Raw genomic sequence first — 22,796 nt, 5'->3', positions numbered from 1 at the left:
AACATTTGCTAGCGGGTGTTTTTTGGTGACAGTTTACCCATAATCCGTCATTTACACCACATGCTATGTTACGCACGAGGAATAAAGCTACTCTGAGTAGGGCCCAGGATGTGCCCTCATGTTCTCATGTAAGTGAGGCTGGTGACTAATTGTATAGGATGCTTCTAGACTCTCGAGATAGCTTACTTACCCTCTCACCAAGCCAGCTTCTTAGTTGGGCTACCTTCATGAAATGCAGAGAACATATACTTTCCAAATGAATATACGTGACTTCAATTGTATGACAGTTTGTGTGTCTTTAAAATGTTTTTCGAGTTATGAAGTATTCAAGCATGCAGAAAATTATATAAATACTGTTTAAAAAACCCATAGAAATGCCTGAGATTTAATCATTCTGAATATTTTGATGAATTTCCTCCACTTTAGAAAGGAAAAGGCAATTTGAAAAAAAATGTGAATATAATTGAAAGCCTGTTTTATAAATGACATGAATCATTTTTTTTATTTTTCCTGTTTATAAACATTATATACGGAGTGTGTGTTTATCTTTCAATAACTAGCTTTCTTCATTTCATGTTTTATTTAAAAAATTCATCCATATTAATATGAGGTCCACCTACAGTATATGTTAACTGCTGTATAGTATTCTACCATTTGAATATACAACAATTTGTTTATCCCTTAATCTGGGATAAACATTTAGGATGTTTCCAAGTTTTTGCTATTACCAAAAAAAAAAAAAAATGCTGCATTGTTGTTTTTGCACATAACTCCTCAGGCGCAGGCGTGAGAGGTTCCCTAGGTTATGTCCCCAGAAGTAAAACTGCTGAGTCAAAGTGGGCACCTCTCCACATTTGCCAAGTGTTATTACCTGGTTCTGCAAATATCTGTATGCATCTGCATTTCTACACGGCCCTGTGGGACCATCTTGCAGCTTCGCATCTTCCTCAGTTTTAGGTACTAAAAAACCTGAATATTTGCCAGTCTTATGCATGTGCAAGAGTCTCATTGTGGCTCTGGTTTTCATTTCCCTGGGGTTGAGCTTCGTCTCACAAATTTGTTCCCCTCTCCATCAATCATCTAATTATATTCTTTTTTTTTTTTTTTGCTTTTAAATTTTTTTTATTTTACTTGATTTCCAACATTGTGCCAATTTCTGCAGTACAGCAAAGTGACCCAGCCATATGCATATATATATATATATACACATTCTCTTTCTTGTATTATCTTCCATCATGGTCTATCCCAAGAGACTGAACATAATTCCCTGTGCTATACAGCAGGATCTCATTGCTTATCCATTCTAGATGGAGTAATTTTCACCTACTAACTGGAAACTCCCAGTCCATCCCACTCCCTCCCCTCTAATTCTGTTCTTTATCCATTTGTCTCTTTATTGTTTGCTTTTTCCTATTTGGAAAGGGCTATTTGTATATTCGTATTTGTTACCTTCTTGGTAACATCTCTATGGAGATACAGTTCACCTACTACACAATTCACTCACAACACAATTCATTGACCTTAGTGTATCCACAGAGTTGTGCATCCATCACCACAATCGATTTAGAATCAGCTGCTAGAATTCTAGAAATTTTTCATTAGCCAAAAAAACAATTCTGTACACTTTAACCATCATCCCTCCGTCTCCCCCTGTCCCCCAGCCCTAGACAAACACTAACCTTTTTTCTGTCCCTCTAGATTTGCCTATTCTGGGCACTTGATATAAATGGAATCATACAACATATGCTCTTTTGTAACTGGCTTCCCTCACGTAGCAAATTTCAAGATTCCTCCATGCTGTGATATAAATCAGTACTTCATTTTGTATAGTGGTAAAATACACATAAAATTTACCATTTTAGGGATTTTTAAGTATACAGTTCAGAGCCATTAAATACAAGGCGATACCACCGTCACCACCATTCATCTCCAAAACTTTTTCATCTTCCTAAACCCAAACTCTGTACCCATTAAACCCAAGCTCTACCTCCCTTTCCTCAGCCCCTGGCAACCACTATCCTTTCTGTCTCCATGAAGTTGACTACGCCAGGTATCCCCTAGAAGAGAAATCATGCAATATTTGTCCTTTTGTGGCTGATTTAATTCATTTAGTATAATGTCATCAAGGTTGATCCATACTGCAGTGTGGGTCAGCATCTCCTTCCTTTTTAAGGCTAAATAATAGTCCTTGGAACCTACCTATCACATTGTACTTACCTATTTATCCATTGATGGGTGTTCGGGTTGCTTCCACCTTTTAAATATTATGCTACTGTGAGCACCAGTTTACAAATATACATTTGAGCCCTTGCTTTCAATTATTTTGGACATACACCCCTAAATGGAATTCCTGGATCACATGGTAATTCTATGTTTAATTTTTTAGGAGATGCCATACTGTTTATTTCTATACTTCTAACACATATCTTTACTGGTAATGTTTATCCCAAATACCTTCCCCCAATATATAGTCGTCTTTGTCTTTATTGTGCAGCAATTTTAATGTAATATCAAATTTATGAATCTTTCCTTTATGCCCTTTACTTCTCATATCTTATTTCATATGCTTTCCCATCCTGGTGATAGATGCTATTCTCTTATATTTCCATATTTCCTGTATATTTTTAATCTATCTGAATTGACCTCCTTGAACATGATAAGGTAAAGATTTAACATTTCTTTCCATATGAATAACCAAATGCTCTAAACAGCAAATCCATACGTTCCCCACTAATTTGTAATTCTACTTCTGTCCTAAACCAGCCTTTCCATATGGATCAATGTGTTGGTTTTCTGGTCTGTTCAGTTGCTTCACTTGCTATTCTTGCCTCCATTCTTTTAATTTAAGCTTTTTAATAAGTCTTCATATTTAGAGAGCTAGTCCCTTATCTTATTCTTTTTCATTAGAATACTTTTGTCTATGGTTGGTCCTTTACTCTCGCAAGTGAGCTCTAGGATTCTCTATGCAAGTTCCATGAACTGCACTGAATCTATGCATGGATATTAACTGCAGCTTGGTGATAGTCTACCTCCCCATCCATGATACCGAGGTTCCAACGCCAGCCGCATCATTTTACAAGTAAGAACCCCATTGATTGCAGCAGAAATTGGCACAACATTGTAAGTCAATTATACTTTAAAAAGAAGAAGAAGAAGAAAAAGAATCCCATCGCCATTCCCACGAGCCCTCAGAGAATCAGAGGAAGAGCCAAGTTAGAACCCAAGTTCCCCTGCCGATGCTCCTTCCACTGACTTCAAATAGGGACCCCCCCCTCCTCATGAGAAAGCTTGGCCTTCTATTATCTTTCTACTTAAGTCCGGGCATTATGTCATTCATTCACTTCATTAGCATCCTGAGTTCCAACAGGCCTTCAGTGGCTCCAGTGGTGGGCACAGCCCCTCCCCAAACCTCCAATGGGATGCAGCTTTTGGGGCTGCGTGATGGCTCAGAGACATCCCCTGGGAATTCAGATTGGCTCTGGGCCCTTGCGCGGTCAGTGGAGAGAGGCAGAGGCAGCAGCTGGGAGGAAAAAGAGCCCTGTGGGATTTAGTGGAAGGACACAACGCTGGGGGTCAGAGGCTGTGTATGAGAACCGTGCTGACTCAGGCTCACCAACCCACAGGAAACCAAAGCACAGAAGCCAGAGTGCCAATGTATTAATTTATTGTTCAAATAAAAGGCGACTGCCTAGGGCACCAGCATTTACTTCCTCTGGCCAAACATCTGCTCCTTGCAGGCAAATTACATGGGAAGCCAAATTATAACCAGAAGTTTGCTTGGTGAGCCCAGAGCCAGAGCAGGGGGAATTGAACGTGTCCTGGCTTGAATGTATCCTGATGTCAAGTGTTCTTGTTCCCATAACAGGGCATCGTCAGTGCTGGAGATGACGGTCCCTGGCGAGGGACTCTCCCTAGAGAGACTAGACATCAGTGTCTGCTCCCTGGGTCCTTTCCCTCTGCTTCCAGTATGGCTGGTTCTCCTTCTGAAAGATGCACTCTTTCCTTGGATAAGGTCATGCTGGGATCTGATTGACGCCATGTTCTTCAGCTCCTTTCATTCAAGTTATACTTTCCAAGTGGGTTATTTCTAATTTTTTAGAGACAGGAAGAAGCTCGAGGTGGCCAGCAAGGAAACTAAGGCTCTAAAAAGTTATTCAAGGTTGTGTGAACTGAATCTCGAGCCAGGTGTCAAGCCGATTGAAAGGGGGCAAAGTCAGAAAATACAAAGCATGGAAGGTTAAGGGGCTAAATCTGGTGCCTCGCCACATCCACCTCTGAGGTTAGAAACTTGAAAGTGGAGCTCCTGACTTCTGCTCCTGGAGACCTTCGCACAGGACCTGGTCCCCAGTGTGCTCATCATACGCTGACCGCCAAGCTCTCCACTCCATTTCAAACAGATCCAAATGTACACAGAGCCGTCGCTCACGAGACCACCTTTCCATCTACCCGGGGTCTACCTCACAGAGCACCTTTCCTTAATGGCCCGCTGGCCTCTCTCCCTCCCCCACATGCCTCTGGACCCCTCTGGACCCCTGGGATGCCACCCCTTCCTGGAGCTGCACTCCAGTGTCCTTGGGGTAGGGATGCCCATTACTTCTGGCCCCAACCCCAGAGACAGAAGTAGGTTCTACCGATACATCCCAGACCAGGGCACCTTTCTCTGACCATGGCCATGGTCTTCATCTTGAGTCAGGGGTCTCTGCTAACAAAGCCTCTGGGCCTTCCCCCATGTAATCAAAGATCCCCTCCCTGCCAGGGATGCAAAAGGAAGGAGAAAGGGGTTAGAAAAAAACTCCATCCGGCCACACATTGAACAAATGCATGTCCAGACATGTTGCAATGAACAGAATCCTGAAAGAAGTCTGGACACTGGGGTTCTCATCTCAGCTCTGCCAGCAATTTGACAGGTAGCCTTGAAACTATCAGTTTAACCTCTCTTTGCCTCAGAAATCATCCAGCTCAAACCTTCTTACTTTTGTTTCCCCATCTTCTGTGGTTTCCATCCCCAGCAGCCCAGGATTCTCTGTGCCTGAGCATTTTAAGTACGATTGAAAGTGGTATCAAAGAAATAATAAGTTTAGTAAAACATATGCAAAGTACCATATTCCAATGAGATGGAAGTCCTCATAAGATTAATGTAACTATATTGCCAAATGATTCTGGATGATCCTGGAAGAATGGCTTAGAAGAATGGATGATGACCTTGACCGTGAAACACCTGAGTTGGAAAGGAAGAGGAAGTGATGCCCTAGTTTAAGCTTTTCTATAGATTATTATAAATTATTTTATGTTTTGAGTCTTATGGGAGGAAAAATATATACCTGTAGAATGATCAAAGGAGTTGTCATTGTCACATGTACGTTATGAATAAGAAGAATATTTATACAGTGAGATAACACAACCCTGTGTATTGAAGCTTGTTGTACTCAAAGCAACACATTCAGAAGGTTGAGATTGTGCTGACAACTCAACTTTTAATTCTGTTTCCGTTGAGGCTTCTTTCTTCTCTGGCTTCTTTCCTTTTCCTTATCTCAGGAGTTTCTGAAATGGGTCTGTAGACATTCAGATGCATATAGATACACTTCAGAGACTCCTCAATCCCCCAAATTGAAGAGCATATGTGCTCTTATGTCCTAGCTTTCATCTGATTTTCAGAAGGACCTTTAACCCGAAAATGGCCTCTGATGATGCTCCTTGTTGATACGCAGGGGAGAAATTTTTCTAAGGGAGACCTTTATGGGAACAAGCAGCTTGGCAGAAAGAATCCTGATTCTGGCCACAGAGATCTGGTTGCAATCAACTTGCCAGAACACCTCTACTCTGGGACGTATGACCTAGATATGGCGACTCCCAGCTGCCTCATCTCTGTAAAATATAAGTAATAGCATTTGCCCACTTCGTGGAATTAATGTGAGAATGACATTGTTTAATATCTGTAAACTCTAGGGCATGGTTAGTGCTCCCTGCGTAGTGGATTTTTATGAACCACCTTGGCCTCAAGGGAAACCAGAGCTGCCTCCCTGGAGTGGCTCCCAGGGACCTGGCACATCCCTGGGGACCGCCCACCCGGCCAGAGAACTAAAAGTCAAGCCCAAGGCAGCCAACACAACCCATCTGAACTCCATGTCCCATTGCCTTCAGAAGTGACATTTCTGTTCTATAGATAAGTTCCTACAGACTTGCAGACATGGAGAACAGACTTGTGGTTGCCAAGGGGGAGGGGGAGGGAATGGGATGGGCGGGGCGTTTTCTGGGTGGTAGGTGCAAACTCTTCCATGTAGAATGGATACGCATGAGGTCCTCCTACTGTGCAACACAGGGACCTCTATCCAATCCCTTGTGACAGAAGGTGCTGGAGGATAATGGGAGAAGGATGTATATACCTGTATGACTGGGTCACTTTGCTGTGCAGCAGAAACTAGCATAACATTGTAACTCGACTATACCTTAAAACAAAAGAAGATGAAGCAGAAGAAGAAATTTTGCAAGATTAAAACAAACAAAAGAAGGGACATTTCTCCTTCAGGGTGTCTTCTCTGAGCACTGGGCTGGCCGAGACTCTCCACAAGGCAAAGGGCGACCTGCAGGTCCCATCGCCTCCCCCTGCAGACATTACAAGACTATTTCTCCTTCCACCTTTGGTAACAAAGCCACTTCCTTGTCCTCAAGGCACCTACGGATCCCACTTCTACTTCCTCCTTGACTTTCATTTCTCATACCTTGTCTTGAGCCACATCCTCTGCGCTAGAAACAGCTCCCACTTCCTGCTCGCCCAGCACCCTCTGAGCACTTCCTCCACCGCCAGCCCCTTTATCAGGAGCTCCAACGCCCACATCTCCAGGGCACGTTTCCATCCTACTGTGCAGTCCCCGCTGATCAGGAAAACGGCAAGCTGGTACTTTCTATAAATGTGCTGTGTGCTGGACGCTGGGAGCCTGGTGTCCGGTTAGGGCCAGCCCAGACCTGCTAGTTCCCACTCTTAAGCAAAAGCCTGAGAAAACTTCTCTTGTGAATTCCCTAATGCTGTTTTTTCCCATTTTCCAGGGATAAGGACTATGGGTCAGACTTCAAAGCCCAGCTCCACACCCACTAACCTGTGGTCCTGGGCCCTTAGCCTCTGTGAGCCTCCATCCAGCAGGCAGGTAAGAGCCAGTCTCTGTTCGAATACAGTCACAAGGTAGGAATCAGATGGATGCTGCCGCCAGACTGGCCAAGAGCTGCAGGGAGAGAAAGACAGCTCCTTTCTGGCTGAAGTGAGCAAGGAGGAAACATTGACACTGAACCCTTGGAATGCCTATCTAGGGGTTTAGAAGGGACTTACAGAGTGGGAGACAGTCACATCATAATAATACCAACAGTCGCCACCACTTGTGGAGATGTGAACAGGTGGCAGGTGCCAAGTGTGCCTTGTTCCTTCTTCTTGCAACGTGGAGGTTCTTGTCCCCATTTTGCTGAAGTCAGTGTCTTCCCCTCCCTCTTCTGGCAGAGCCCGGGTTTTCTGGTGCCACCGAGACTGCCACATCCCCTCTTTCCAAGTAGTCACTTGAGTCTCTTGGCTCTAGAAAGAAAGAGGCCCCGTATGGCCAGAGATAACCTTAGACGTTATAGTGAGAGGATGAATCAAGAGGCCCTTTGGTTTTTCCTTTCTCTTTCTTATAAGACAGTCCTTCCTAAGGACCTGGGACATGGCTGGACTTAGGCCTTGGAAAGAGGCATAAGCAGACAGAGACCCAGGGAAAGGGGACCAGACCCTGGCTGGCCCCAGCCTGTCCTTGGAGTCCGGAGTCTTGCCCATGGGAAAAAGAAGCCCATGTCAAGAAACCCAAACCTCACGAGGTCATGACAGCTCCGTGATGGTCTTGGTCACTCCTGCAGAGCAGCTGGACACTCACGCAAGTCAAGGCAGAACTCCCAAACCCAGTCAACTAGAGTGCCTGAGTTTCTAGACTTACACATCAATCGAGCATCCAAAATAACAACCAACGGGCAGTTCTTTTCGTGGTGGCTCTGTTGTAAAACATTTAGCAAAGTCAGAGTCCCGTGCTGCCAACATCCAGCTGGGCCCAAACTCTAAGGTCACCTGATTAGACTGATGGATCTGGTCCTTGGCAGAGCCCGGGGTGCCCAATGCCTGAGTTTCCAAATCTCTCCCCCCACCCCCAGGTGTTACCAGGTGTGACAGGGCAGTCTGGCTCCTCTGGGGGCGGGGGGGTGGGGAGCTGCCTCAAATTTAGCAAGGCAGCAGAGCATTGAGGCCAGAGGTTGATGAGGGCTGCAGAGGGCCCGTAGCAGATACTGGTGAAGCAGCCCCCCAGTGCCTGCCCATTAGCCACAGCACAGCCCGCGTTCCTTCATCAACCCCCAGAGGCTCCATGATGGGAAGTCAGGTGGTATGAAGTCCCTGCTCCCATAGTTATTTGCTGGTATGAAGTCCCTGCTCCCATAGTTATTTGCTGGTATGAAGTCCCTGCTCCCATAGTTATTAGCTCTCTGGCCTCAAAGAGGTTGTTTTTTCAATTCTTTGGACCTTTGTTTCCTTGTCTGTGAAGTAGAGTTAACAACATCCCTTACAAAGCTGTCTTAAGAGCTGATGGAGACGATGTGGGCAAAGCCTTCAGCACACAGTAGGTCCTCAACACAGGAGAGCTAACCTTATCATCCCTTGGCTGATTATCCGAAGCTGGAGTGATCTATTCCTAGACTTCTAAACGGAAAACTCAAAACAGGATTCCCAGAGTTCCCATTGTGGCTCCATGGGTTAAGACCCTGATGTAGTCTCTTAGAGGATGCTGCAAGCTGCAGCATAGGTCACAGATGCAGCTCAGATCCACGTTGCAGTGGCTGTGGCTTAGGCCAGTAGCAGCTGCAGCTCCAATTTGACACCTGGCCTGGGAACTTCCACATGCTGCACGAGCGGCCCTAAAAAAAAAAAGGAAGAAAATAAAGAAAAATAAAGATCAGGATTCCCCATAGGAGTCAGGAAATCCTACAGCCACCGAGTTGTACATTTGGGCCCAGTAGGGCAGATTTGGTAAAGAGCAGCCCTGCCCCCGCATACTCTCATACAAAATCAGCGTTAGGTCTGAGGGCGCCTAAAGGATACGAGGCTCCTGGTTCACCAACTAGATGCATTTCTCAAAGGAAGTTAGACGGCATAGCTTTCCCTCTGCTTCCAGAATCAGGTACCCCCAAATTACTATCTCCAAAGGCTTGAGCCTGATAGCCGCATTGGGTGCTAAGGAATTGTTAAAAGGCAGATTTTCCTGTGGCTTCTCACCCCCACCCCCTTCCCAGCAGATCTCATCAAATGATTGATAGTCACCATGGCAACGGCTGCAGCCCTGCTCACCTGAAATCTCTGCCCCCACCTGCCCAGCCAGGGGCAGTCCTGGCAGCGGAGTACTCAGCTCTTTCAGATCCCTGAACAAAGGTTATTTTGAAACGGCTTCCTGGGCTGGGAGGTGAGTACTTTGTTCCTGAAACCAGGTGCTGAGATGACAAATACTTCCCTTTAACCGTTGGAGGTTATCAAACACGGAATCGGAGCAGGGCTGGGGAGCATTTAAAAAAATCTGATGGGCTGAAAGGAGAAAGAAGCTTCACCAGCCCATCAACCTGTGACCACTTTCTGGAGAAATCTGAGCCAAAGAAGGGATACCAGTCTCCACAAGTAGCCTTTGTGGATGGCATTTGTATCACAGCATCACCCGAGAAGGTAGCCACTTGTTGCTGAGGCTTAAAAAAGGCTTCAATCAACTCGCACAGCACAGCCAGCATAGCGGCTCTGCCCCGCTAGCTGCTGGAACGAGGCTGCGGCCCCTTTCCGTATTCAAAATGGTTGTTTCAAGTACATCGAAGCTGGGGAAAAAAAAAAAAAAAAAAACAGTGAGGGAAAAGACAGACTCTATCTGGCTGCAAAGGGTTCAGGGTAGGGGGGAGGCGGAAATCAAGCCTTCCCAGTCTACACAGTTCTCTGCCAGGCAAGTGACAATGACAGGGATTGAAATTAAAAGCAAAGGGACACAATGCTTCTTTTCATCCAATGTCAAGGGCAAGTTCTCTTGGTTTGCGGCGATGTCTGCCAACCCCTCACCTAGGATCCTCCCCAGGGATAGAGGACACTTTGCGAGCCTCTCAAAAGGGCTCACAAAAAATGGCTTTAGGAAGAGGACTAACCTTTTGCAAGGTGAGAGGTCTGGCTTCTTTTTTTATCTCAAGGAGAAAAGGGAGCTGCAGGAAGTAACTCTAGAAACACACCAAAGGACGCCAACAAGAGAGTTAGTAACTCAACACCCTGGAATACATGGCCGCTTGCTTCATTCAACCAGGCTTGGTTAAACTATTACCTACGAGATGCCAGTGAGAGTTACTGAGATGTAAAAATGCATAAATCTGGGTCTGTGCCCTTGAGGAACTCTCCGGGGAGAGACATACAATAAACAAACAATTACACGACTGGGGACCAGCTCCACACAGCGGTTGGAGCCAGTCACACGGGAACCAGCTTGTCCACTCTGGAGTTCAAGGACAGGGGGATTTTGCTGTTGGGAGAAGGATGGACACAGGATAAGAAAAGATAATACCGGAGGCGTTCCCGCTGTGTCCGTGAGCATGTGAGGTAGTTCCCTGGCCGCACTCAGTGGGCTAAGGACCCGGTGTTGCCACAAGCTGCAGCCTATGGAGGTCAGGCCAGGATGGAATCGGAGCTACAGCTGCCTGCCTATGCCACAGCCACAGCAGCTCGGATCCGGTGTTGTGTGGCTGTGGCGTAGGCCTCAGGTGGTGTTCTGATTCAACCCCTAGCCCGGGAACTTCTGTATGCTGCAGAATCAGCTCCAAAAGGATATTGGAAGTCCAGAAATAAGAGTTCTAGCTTTTTTTTTTTTTATGCTTTTTAGGGCCACACCAACAGCATATGGCGGTTCCCAGGCTAGGGGTCAAACCAGAGCTGCAGCTGCCGGCCTACACCACAGCCATAGCAACTTAGGATCCAAGCCACATCTGCAACCTACACCACAGCTCATGGCAACGCCAGATCTTTAACCCACTGAGCGAGGCCAGGGATCAAACCTGCATCCTCATGGATATTAGTCGGGTTCATTACCACTGAGCCCCCAGGGGAACTCCCAGCCATCTCTGAAGGCACGATGCCTTCTTTCGTGCCATATTGGCATGGCTGCCTCCTGACACTGTAGAACAGTGCAAAGCTCCGTGAGAACATGTGGGAAACCATCCTGAGAATTCTGAGAAAGATGCTAAAATCATAACATGTGAGAGCTATTCCGCACTGGTCAGACTTTTGTTCCTTACCCACGTCAGGCACCATCTTTGTTACTCATTACAGTCAACTGCCGTTTTTCCACGGGTACCCATTTCCTTAAAGAGCTGCAAAGACATTTCTGTGTCTGAATCAATTGAGGTGTATGTACTGCACACTCCCTTGGGCCATATCCTTTCTAACATCTATGAATAAGTCTTTAAGATGCAACCAAACCAGAGTCCTATCAGAAGCATCCATCTCTGATTTCCTCTTTCGTTTCTATTGGCCTGGTACCCAGAAATATGATTTTCTTCTTCAAGAAAAGATGCAGCTCCTCATGCTTCTTTGTGTTTTTGTTTTCTGTGCCAAGAGACTAACTTGCAGTAGAAAGAAAGACAATGGCATTTGGCAAGAGGGGTAAATGTTACAGGTGGGGATTGGGCTTCTACCACCCCCAGAAAATGGATGTCCAAGCCGAAGTCTAAAATTTGACGTTTATGGTGTTTCCAGCAGTGATGGGTTTGAGAATCAGTTGGCCAGCAGTTCTGAGAAAAAGTCAGGGATTCACGGGGTAGCGCAGGCTCAACCATATGACAGAACCTGCATCTTCTACACACACTTCCGTCGTGTCATCCACCTTCCCATGAAGCATCGCTGGAGCGCAGACCAGCCTCCCAAGGGGCTGTCTGACAGTGCACTGACTCAGTTCCTTCGCCCTCTCTTGTCTGAGTTGCATCTGGGCACTGTCTTCTTTTTTTTCTTTCAGGGGACAGAAGAAAAAGAATGCCAAGATTACTGGTGCATTAAATGATTGAGAAATGTGTGCCATTTACAGCCATTCCACTTCCTGCCCCATACCACAAAGAAGCTTTTGAATAAAGTTAGCCTTTGCTTCTCTTAATGCCACTATGCATCTGGCTCGTTTTGCCCACTTTTCATTTTCAAAACTGGATATAATAATAAAACACTGTTTCCACTGTGTTAAACAACCATAGCTCAAGGCAGTCAGTGGAGAGAAAAAAAAAAAAAAAGCTAGTGGAAGCCCAGCGGAGGATGGAGAGGAGAGACAGAGGATGAAGATGGGCCAGCGGGAGCAGAGAGAGCAGGCGACAGGGACCGCGCCCGGCAGCCATCAAGTTCCCATAGGAATTGGAACCCTAAGTGGTGGAGGAATGACGTGAGCAACTCCCCGAGCAAAGGCCACCCTCTTTGGCATTTGCCCTTGTTCCCCAAGCCTTGCAGTTGGCACATGACTTTACCCAGCTTTGGCCAAAGAGAGAACCATGAAGAGCTTTGAGAGTCCTCCAGGATGGTTCCCAGAGCAGGAAGAACCCGTCCCTTATTTCAGCTCTTCTCTGGACAACCTATATTGTGGCTACAAACACCCAAGTTCTCCATGGGAACCACGGAATAGCTTCTTTAAAATAACTGCAGCCCCTTCTTCTTAAATGCCTGAGCACTCCACCTTTCCTGTACATCTTCCCATTTAATCTTCTTGACATCTTGCAAGATAACTTGCTGTCTCTCTTAACGGAGAAGGAAACTGCAGCATAAAAAGGCGAAATGATTTGATCCGGGTCAGCTGCTGATAGAGCCATGGCCAAGGGGTGTGAATGAAAGTCCACGCTCTTAATGACCAGCCACATGACTCCAGGGCTTTCTGGTACCTCCCAAGTACCTGTGTTTGCAAAGACCCCTTTCCAACAGTGTGGTCATCTCTGTTCCTCAGTATTAAGTACCTACTTTTTCACAGGCACAAGACATGAAGAGATGAAGAGAATGGTGCCTGTCCAGGGGAACGGTGTTTTCTATATGTGGCTACTAGCCCCTGTATCTGCTGGTCACTTAAAATGTAGCCAGTGTGAACTGAGATGTGTAAAGCATGCCATACAAACCATATTTCAAAGACTCAGGATGAAAAAGAGGGAAAAATGTCTCCCTAATCATTTTTCGGTTCGTTACATGTTGAAATGATATTTATAATATATTGGGTTAGCTAAAATATAGGTTTTAATTTATGTTCATGTGTTTCTCTTTGCTTTTTTTAATGAAGGTGTAGTTGCTTTACAATGTTGTGTCACTTTCTGCCGTACAGCAAAGGGACCCAGTCCTATACATACATATATGTACACACATATGTATTCTTTTTCTCGTACTGTCTTCCATCATGTTCTGTCCTAAGAAATTGCAGTTCCCTGTGCTGTATAGTAGGACCTCTTTACTTATCCATTCTAAATGTAATGGATCCAAACTCCCAGTGCCTCCTGTTCACTCCCTCTTTTTACTCTTTAAAATGTGTCTACCGGTTAAAGCTGCATACGTGGCTCACATTATACCTCTGTTGGGCAGCACTATTCTTGACACACATGCCTGGAGAGGGTGACAGGTGGCATCCCCTACCGACACCCGACCAGACATGAAGAGGGAAGGTACCAAAACCTTAGACTCCAGAGGAACTCAGCCATTGCTTGAGCCACTCGTTGCCTAAAGGGCCCATCCGAATCACAGTTCCCAGGGACTTCTTTGTATTCTTTCTCTTTGTGTGTCATTGTGTCTGTTTTGGGTGGGGAAAAAGGGGTTTACACTAGTGGTTGTTGTTGAAGATCTACATGAATCATTCTTATTTCCAGATAAACTTCACAGTTGCAGTGACGATTTCTTTACCAACATAACATGTATCATTTTTTTTTCATCTCCCAATGTGTTAGAACTTGCAGAGAATAATCTATTACTCCAAAAGAAGTAGATATTTTGGTCACTCTCTGTCCTCAAAATCTTAAAATGTGTATAGTCTTTAAAATAAAACAACAAAAAAACATGAATTGGAGTTTCTGCTTTGGCTCAGTGGGTTAAGAATCCTACTGCTGTGGCTTGGGTTGCTGCAGAGGTGCAGATTCAATTCACAGCCCAGCTGGCATAGGTCACAGATACAGCTTGGATTCAATCCCTGGCCTGGGAACTTCCACATGCCACAGGTGTGGCCATAAAAAAAAAAAATCAAAAACAAAAACAAGGAGACAAGGAGGCCAGGCACACAGTGCTCTGCTCCATGCAGTGACTCAGAGAACCTGATCCAGGCTGATGGCAGCCGCCCCATCCGTAACACAGGCTTCGGCATTGCCTGGGGCCACATCCCAGGTACCAAAGGAGAAAAGCCTGGCTGGCTTTCCTTGACAGCCTTTCCTGGAAGCTGCTTTTGGCCCCTTGAGATGTCGTTGTTGAATCATAGCAGTACCAGGGTCCTGGGACCTTGACTGAGGTCTAGAATTCTTTAGCACAACTTGAACCAGGCATGCGCGTGCGTGTGTGTGTGTGTGTGTGTGTGTGTGTGTAAAAGGAACATGTGTGGGGGGTTCCGAAGCACCAGGCATGAAATGGCACCCTCGTTCCTCTGGTTAAATTTAGTCATATGGCCATACCAGACTACAGGGAGGGTTAAGTGAGAGTCTAGCTGTGTGTCCAGAAAGAAAAGGAAATGAATGAAAATACAGATTTCAGAAAATACACCAAGCTCACAATTACTAAGAATTTCAAAACCAGTGACGCAGAACATGAAACCAAGAGCAAGATCTTTCTGGGCCCAGGACTCTGTGCCCCTGCCTAGATTGCATGCCATCAATCTGGGCCTGGATGGAGCAGGTGACTTCATCTCTGATTCCTGATCCCTAATGGTACCCACGGCCTGTGGCACATGTGTTCCCATTAGCCCCTATTTTATGCTGCCTTTCCTAGTAGCTCCTTGAAATAGGGGATCACAGCCTGTACCCTAGAGCTCTATAGCCCTTTGCATGGCTCAAGGCATCACTTTATCACATGGATTCTAAATGCTTAGAGTAAAAATTCCACAAAGAAAAAGACAGCACACAGACTTAAGACTTCAACGTGACTTTGAAAAATGCAACCGAAGTGAGTCTGACAAATCAGTTTACATGTGTGGCCTGCTCTCCTGGACAGCATCTCCTACCACCACAACTTAATGACGCTGTGAACAGTTGCATTTTTACTGGATGACAGTAGTAAAATGCACAAAATAACTCTCTGCTGAAATGGAGAATTCTTTGGCACCACCTGAACCCAGCTCGTTTGTGTGTTTTAAAACAATTTGCATTTGGCCTCGTGCGTTGTTATTCTTGCCGGCATCACCCCCCGGTGCAAGTGTGGGATTCAGCTGCCATGACTCGCAGGCCCGTAGCCAGGGTGGCAAGAGAGCCACGCCCATCACAGCCGGCTCACCTCACAGCCACGGCAGAAGTTTCCAGAAAGGGTGAAAGCCACGTATACAAATGGCAGCTGCTGAACACTGAGAGTCCAGGAGGGAACCAGCAGCAAAGCGGGGGCGGGGGGGGTGAGCCACGCCAGGCTCTGAGCTCCCTGGGCTTGGGCTTCATCCATGCCTCATGTCGCCATGGCGAGGAGGAAGACGATGCAGAGGAAGAGGATGGCGAGGCCGCTGGCCTCCTCTCAAGGGTATCATTCCGGAGTTCCCGTCGTGGCGCAGTGGTTAACGAATCTGACTAGGAACCATGAGGTTGCGGGTTCGGTCCCTGCCCTTGCTCAGTGGGTTAACGATCTGGCGTTGCCGTGAGCTGTGGTGTAGGTTGCAGACATGGCTCGGATCCCGAGTTGCTGTGGCTCTGGTGTAGGCCGGTGGCTACAGCTCTGATTCAACCCCTAGCCTGGGAACCTCCATATGCCGCGGGAGCGGCCCAAGAAATAGCAAAAAGACCGAAAAAAAAAAAGGGGGTATCATTCCTCACTGAGGGGCATGAGGTTGTGTGTGCAACTGTTTACTGCCTTCCCACTCCGCTGAGTGTGCCTGGCGGGGGAGGCCGTGGTCCAGCCACGTGGCTGCGAGGGGAACAGACACGGAGGATCCTCGGGGTTGACCAGCAGTCCTCCTCCGCTTCTGCTGTGATGGGAGGACAGTGGCAACAGTTCCGGCTGTGTGGAGAGGCCGAGCGCCCTTTCTGCTGCCCGCTTCTCTTTCCTTTTTATGCCCCCCTGGCAGAGGTCCAGGAGGCTACAAAATGCTCTTCTTACGTAGAAATTAATCCAAGCTTTTAAGATGTGAACAGTGAAAATTATCCTGGATCCATTTATCCAATGAGGAAATATACCCCAATATACACACAGGAACGGGCACACACAGCCCCCAGTTACAGGGCACTCTCTACACGTCAGGGACACCGCTAAGCTCTTGTCGCAAGTCTCCCGTATATTCTCGCGGGTGGTAATGCTGTCCCATTTTACAGATGAGGAAAGTAAGGCTCCTGGATGTGAGGAATCCCTGCCCAGGGTCCATGCACATAAGCTATGGAGCTGCGAGCCAGGACACACTCGGCTGAATCCAGAGCCCATGCTCTCACCTGCTACTGTCCACTGTCCCAGGACACTGGAGGGATGACAGCTCTCCCCGGCTCGGGACTCGAGGCTCAGGTGCACACAAGACAAGACAGAGTCTCTGACTCCTTGGGGAATGTCTGCAGCATCAGAGGTGGGGGAGGGACTCCAACGGGGGACCCGGCCTGGGAGGTCCCCATGAAGAAAACCTGGGGTGACGCATCCTGCATTCTCGGCAGTAGGAGGATCCAACTGAGCTTCTATTCCCTTTTGTTGCTTGAATTATTTTAAAGTATTTTTTAGTGGGTTCAATCCCCGACCTGGGAACTTCCACCTGCCACAGATGTGGTTAAAACATAGTATCTTTTAGGTCATATTTTCTCATTACAGAAAATTAGGGGGAAAGAGTGTGCTATGGAAAAGAAAAAGAAAATTTTTTGTCATTGTCTCATCACCCAGGTATCCAGGTATAGCCACTGGCCAGACCCTAGTGAATTCTTTCTAGTCTTTTTTTTTTTTTTTTTTTTTGCTTTTTAAGGCCAGGCCCACAGCATATGGAGGTTCCCAGGCTAGGGTCTAATCAGAGTTGCAGCCACTGGCCTACACCACAGCCACACCAGCTCCAAGTTGCTGCTGTGACGTACGAGACAGCTTGCAGCAATGCCGGATCCTTAACCCACTGAGCGAGGCCAGGGATCGAACCTGCAACCTCATGGTTCCTCGTTGGATTCATTTCCGCTGCACCACGACAGGAATTCCTTTCTAGTCTTTTTTTTTTTTTTATGATATACACGCATATGCGCACACACATGCAACATGTACATACATATATATGTATATACATACATATATAAAACACATGTATATCATACATACTTTTTTAACATGGCCAAGTTCACACTCCACCTACAATTTTACATGCAATTGTTTAAACCTAACATTACAGGCTGAACATTTTTTCTATATCATTAACTATTCTTCAATGTGATTTTAATGGGTTTAAAATATCCTACTATACATACGTAAGTATCAGAATTTATTTAGTTATTCCTCTACTCTGGGCAATACGCTTGTTCGTTTCCAATTCCCCCCATATCTCAGGGAGATACATTTTCAGATGAAATCCTGGAACCTAGATCTCTATGAACATATCGAAATAGTTCCTGAGAATAAACGCCTAGGAGTGAAAACGCTGAGCAAAAGACTGCACATTTTTAAGAGTCTTGATCGATATTTTGCCAAATTGCTCTCCAGGAAGGCATTACCAAGTCATGCTGTCTTTGTCGGTCGCTTTAATGAGCTGGGATTGGATTTTATATACGAAGTGGGGAATTTTCAGCTGGCAGAGCCAAGGCCTAGCCTGCTTCGCTCTCCCCTGCAGCCTTGTGTCAGGACCCATTTGCACCCATGATGCCCAGGAGGTGGGTGGTGTTGTGTCCGGAGGAGTTGAGTGGGGCAGGAGTCGGTGTCATTTACCCCTCCGTGCTGTGGGTGATATTATGACACCCATTCCGCAGGAGAGACAGCCAAGACTCCGACAGGCCAGGTAGTCTGCTCACAGTCAGATATTTGGTAACTTGCTCGAACCAGGCGTTGCCTACCTCCAAATCCTATAAGCTTAAGCCCAAAGGGCACCAAGCATTTGCAACCACAGGAGTAAATGTTGCTGAGTACGTACTCTCATAGGCACTTTATATGCAGGATCTAGAACCCTGCAACCTCATCCTTTTAAGTGAGGAAACCGAAGTTAGGAGGGAAGCCAGGTCCAGCCCCAAAGCCTGGTCTCTGCTCTTTAGAGCAGCCCTCCTCCCTGTGTGCACAGAAAAAACACCTCGGGGTCGGGGGGTGGGGGTGGGCATTTAAATGCTGACGTCCGAGGATTCTGGTCCCACTGGTCCAGGGGGACCCAGGGCTTTGGTGTTATTTCTGAAAACTCTTCAGAAGATGCAAATAGTCCTCTGGGCAGAGGGCTGGTCACCTCTGCAGGTTTCTTTCCTTCCAAATCTGTCCTGAATGGTCACCTGAGTGACCTCTAAGCGGACCCAGCATCCTGCCTCTTGGGGCTGCTAGGCAGTGGCGGAGCCATGAGCAGAAAACCAGGTTCAGCCTGAGGAGCTTCCCAGCAGGGCATCCAGGGGAGCAGGGAGGGTACAGAAGGGGGGGTCTGTGGCCAAGGTCAGGAGAGGATTCAGAGATTCGCAGGCGTTAAAGATGAGAAAGGGGAGGTTGGCCGAGACAGAAGAGGAGGAGGAAAGAAATCGGCCCCGTGTGTCATCACTACGTCTCTTTACCGCCAAGGGGCTGAGGAAGCACCACTCACCAGAGACGAGGTGGTTTCCGCCTGCCCCCTGGGTCCTGCCCCACGCAGGAGGAAGGAGCATCTGCCCATCAGCCCAGAGGAGCTGTGGCCACCAGCCCGAAGCCGCCTAGACGAGCTCGATCAGGCAAGGCGGATGGAGTTCGAAGTTCACTGCAGCCCTAAAATGCAGAATGAGGGGGGAAACGGGACCGTGAGCGATTTTTCATTCTGATTGGGAAATTCGCCCAGAGAGGCTACGCGGGCCCAGATAATCAATCTCTCGCACCGAGTGTCAGCGATGCCTTCCCATCTCATTTCTCGGGGACCGAGCTGAGCTTCCGGGAGGCCCGGCAGGGGTCACAGGAAGCCCCCTCTCCACAGACTCATTCCCACTGTCAGAAAGAGCAGGGTGACATCCCATCAGCTTCTCAAGGTCCAAATCAGTCACCTACATCTCAATTCCCTTTTCTCATCAAAGACCAGCCGCGAAATGGCCTGGCCTCATCAGAATTCTGCAGTGAGGGCTGCTGAGACTACAGGAATTGAGAAATAGGCCACCCCGTGGGGCAGGAAGGTTGCTGTGTGGTTTCATCTAACTAGGTTGCTGGAAAGCCCCCATGCCCACAGCTATCCCCTGAGTCACCGGGTCTCCGTCAAGCGGTAGGTTTGCAGCATCCGAAATTTGTTCTCCTGGATAAAGGGCCTCGCGTGGGGAAGGAACACAGACCCCTCACTCAGTAGCAATTTCCTGGGTGCCTTCTTGACACCAGGGAAACAAAGCTGAGTGACACCCAGCCCGTTCTGGAGAAACTCACTTTTCAGTGGCTCTGATTGAAGAAAGCACCAGTCCTGGCCAGGTACAGAAGCAGGGTGGCCCCGAGCAGAGTGACGTGAGGCTGTGCTGGCAGGGGGAAACTCAGCTGGGCTGCCCAAGCCCAGCTGAGGCTGAAGAACGAGGAGGGGTTTCTTGGGATTAAAGATTTGATCTTCTTGCCATGAGCTGTGGTGTAAGTCACAGACACAGCTCGGATCTGGCATTGCTGTGGCTGTGGTGTAGGCTGGCAGCTACAGCTCCAATTGGAGCCCTAGCCTGGGAACCTCCATATGCCGCGGGTGCAGCCCTAAAAAGACAAAAAAAAAAAGAAAAAAAAGATTTGATCTTCTTAATCCATCCGTCTGTCAATGGACATTTAGGTTGTTTCCAGGTACCCATGTACAATGGAATACTACTCAGCCGTAGAAACAGAATAATGCTATTGCAGTAACATGGATACAACTGGAGATTCTTACTAAGTGAAATAAGCCAGAAAGAGAAAGGCAAATACCATATGATATCACTTCTCTGCGGAATCTAAAATGGGGCACAGATGAACCTGTCTACAAAACAGAGACAAATCAGGGCCACAGAGAGCAGACTTGCGGTTGCCAGGGGGAAAGGAGGAGGGAGAGGGATGGACAGGAGTTTGGGGCTGGTGGAGGCCAACTGCGACATTTGGAAGGGATGGGCAACGGGGTCCTATTATACAGCCAGGGAACTGTGTTCGACTGGATCCCTTGGCTATATAAGAGAAATTGAAGAAACACTATAAATCGACTATGCTCTAATAAAAATAAATGTCAATAAATGCATGTTGGTAATAACAAAAAAAAAAAAAAAAAGACTTAATCTTGCAGGAATATCACAGCCCCGTCTGGTAAGCACTCCCAGAGGCCACAGGAGTCCCGGACTCCATCCAGAGCCTCTGTGTGCAGCGCCCCGCCCATACCTGCAGAGCATAAGGATGAGAGCTCAGGCCTGGGCCTTGGGGACCAGAGGCTGCAGGTGAAGTCACAAGGCTCCATGAGATCACCCAGAAAAGCTGCCAAATGAAAGGACAAAGCACTCAGGCAAGAGACCCAAGGGTCCCACCACTACCTGGGGGATACCAAGAAAAGCTCGCTCAGGGAGGTCAGGAGAAAGAAATAGACAGAGAAAGATCCCACTCATGTTTACCAAATGGGAGAGAGATCGCCTGGTCCTCAATCCGTTCACACTCCCCAAGGTCTCCTCCACACTGCGGGAGTGAAAGCCACAAGCTGGGACAGACGTCTAAATAGGATGACAGCAGGGGCAGAAAGGGAGAGGCAGCCTCTACCTGATCTGATCAGGGAAGGCTTCCTGGAGGAGGAGAATATAATTCTTACCCGCTAACGTCCACAGGGAACTCACGGAGCAGAGTGGGGTTGTTCCCTTAACATCCAGCGGTTCCCAGATGTGGCAAAAATTAATATTGTATACGTAAGGTTTTGGAGGTGGCCTCAGAAGTGTAAACGCCTCGCAGAGGAATGATGCGGAACAGGGCTGGTGAGTAGTTCTTGTGAGGTCATTATTTTTACTGAATTGTGAAATACTGAGCAGTTCCATTTTTATTTTAAAGAGGAAAATTCAGGAGACGACACAGAAACACACCAAGGGAAGTTTGTTTGTTAGATCCATTAAAATATTACCTGCCAGAGGAAGATACGGACTCTAATTACCCTCCATGCTCGATATGCTAAGTATCATCTACAAGTGGCCGATAGTTTATTTTCCCTTCGACTTCTCTGCTGCTATTTTAACCGTTTCAGAGAACGAAGCTTTAGCAAGTCAAATGAGAGTTTAAAGAAATGAGACGTGGACTCGGGGACAAATAGCATGGTTGCCACTGATTTCATTGTTTCAAACACAAGATTTTATTTTGAGAAGAAAGTTTAATTAACCAGAGGTGGATCACTAAATTCTTTGACTTCAAAATCGTACTTTCTGCAAGATTTCACCTGTGAAATTCACAGCCTTTAATTAAAGTCTCACATCTTAAAAGGGAGAACCTTTCTTCTGAATGGCTAAGGGCGTTATTATCAAAGTTAATTACAGATTGGGGTCTGTGGTCCAGAGCATCGTAAGACATGGACCACCTCATTCTGAGTTTTGAACTCGGGAAGTATTTTGTTAGGGAAACCCTTTTCTCCCCTGAAATAGGGTTGATGTTTTGGATTTGCTGTTTATTTCTGTTCTTCTTTCTTAAAAAGGGGGGGAACATTTAGAAATCAGTCCTTTACTGGATGAATTTCTTCACTTCCCAGAAAGCAAGAAAACAATTGTTTCCTGTAATTGGACAGTTTGATTGGAGGCAGGTGGTGCTGAGCGGAGGAAAGTGGAGCCGCAAAGCCAATTTTGGCTTCAAGCAAATTTCCTTTCGTTTTAAGCTCCAGCAGCACAACATGTAAATTGCTCCACAAAAGCCCACTATAAATTTAGTTCCCATTTCTCTAACAAGTACCTTATCAGCCATGAAGAGTATTAGCCATGGGGGACAGTATGCAGATCTGACACGAGCAGGACGCTGTTCTGAGACCACCACCCCCCGCCCCCCACATTCATTTCTCGAACCCGTTCTTGCTGCCACCAAAGAAGGAATTTATGAGCAATTCTGGAAATGTCACGTGCTATCGTTTTAAAATACAGTGATGTTTTCTCCCAGGGTAGCTGGCCTTCGTCCGTTATCTTGAGTTAATATTTGCTTTCAATATTTTTGAGGAACAGGCCAAATCAACATGGAACCACAGATTACAAACACCGGTTCTGCGAAGCAGCCAGAATCAGAGATGCGCAGGATGAGCGGGAGCTGTTTAGGACTCCTCTGCCGTTTTCCATCCAACCATCTCTGAGCCCTCCCCTGATTTCTCTTCCCAAGGGCTGGCGCATCCATCTTCCCCCTACTATGGCAGCTGGCAAGCAAGAGTCGTCCTTCCCAGACAGAGCAGCTGAGGCCCAGAGAGGTTCATCGCAGTGGCCAAGGTCACACAGGAGCAGAGAAGTAATGGGCTTTGAACCTAACGTCTCAGCCCACCGCTCCAAGTACCTATTCCTCCGTTAAT

At 47.0% G+C, this 22,796-nt stretch overlaps 2 long non-coding RNA genes across 2 annotated transcripts; both read right to left on the bottom strand.

Annotated features, from left to right (window-relative positions):
- Positions 1 to 3,647: 3,647 nt before the first annotated feature.
- Positions 3,648 to 10,309, bottom strand: LOC146404979 (uncharacterized). The gene is made up of 4 exons (XR_014839833.1): positions 10,177 to 10,309; positions 9,350 to 9,858; positions 7,322 to 7,558; positions 3,648 to 7,217 (listed from the first exon to the last, which is right to left on the bottom strand). It is a non-coding gene; the product is annotated as an uncharacterized LOC146404979 (long non-coding RNA).
- A 1,289-nt stretch (positions 10,310 to 11,598) lies between these two features.
- On the bottom strand, positions 11,599 to 21,118 carry LOC110260061 (uncharacterized). The gene is made up of 4 exons (XR_002342873.2): positions 19,715 to 21,118; positions 19,186 to 19,291; positions 18,921 to 19,078; positions 11,599 to 12,019 (listed from the first exon to the last, which is right to left on the bottom strand). It is a non-coding gene; the product is annotated as an uncharacterized LOC110260061 (long non-coding RNA).
- Positions 21,119 to 22,796: the final 1,678 nt, after the last annotated feature.

The sequence above is a fragment of the Sus scrofa genome, chromosome 3, assembly GCF_054392235.1.
Source record: "Sus scrofa isolate SSC_HxYL_T2T_F1_AM1 chromosome 3, Sscrofa_HxYL_maternal_Yorkshire_Landrace_v2.0, whole genome shotgun sequence".
NCBI lineage: Eukaryota > Metazoa > Chordata > Mammalia > Artiodactyla > Suidae > Sus > Sus scrofa.
The sequence above is the reverse complement of the archived record's forward strand: the minus strand, read 5'-3'. Positions and strand labels throughout refer to the sequence as shown.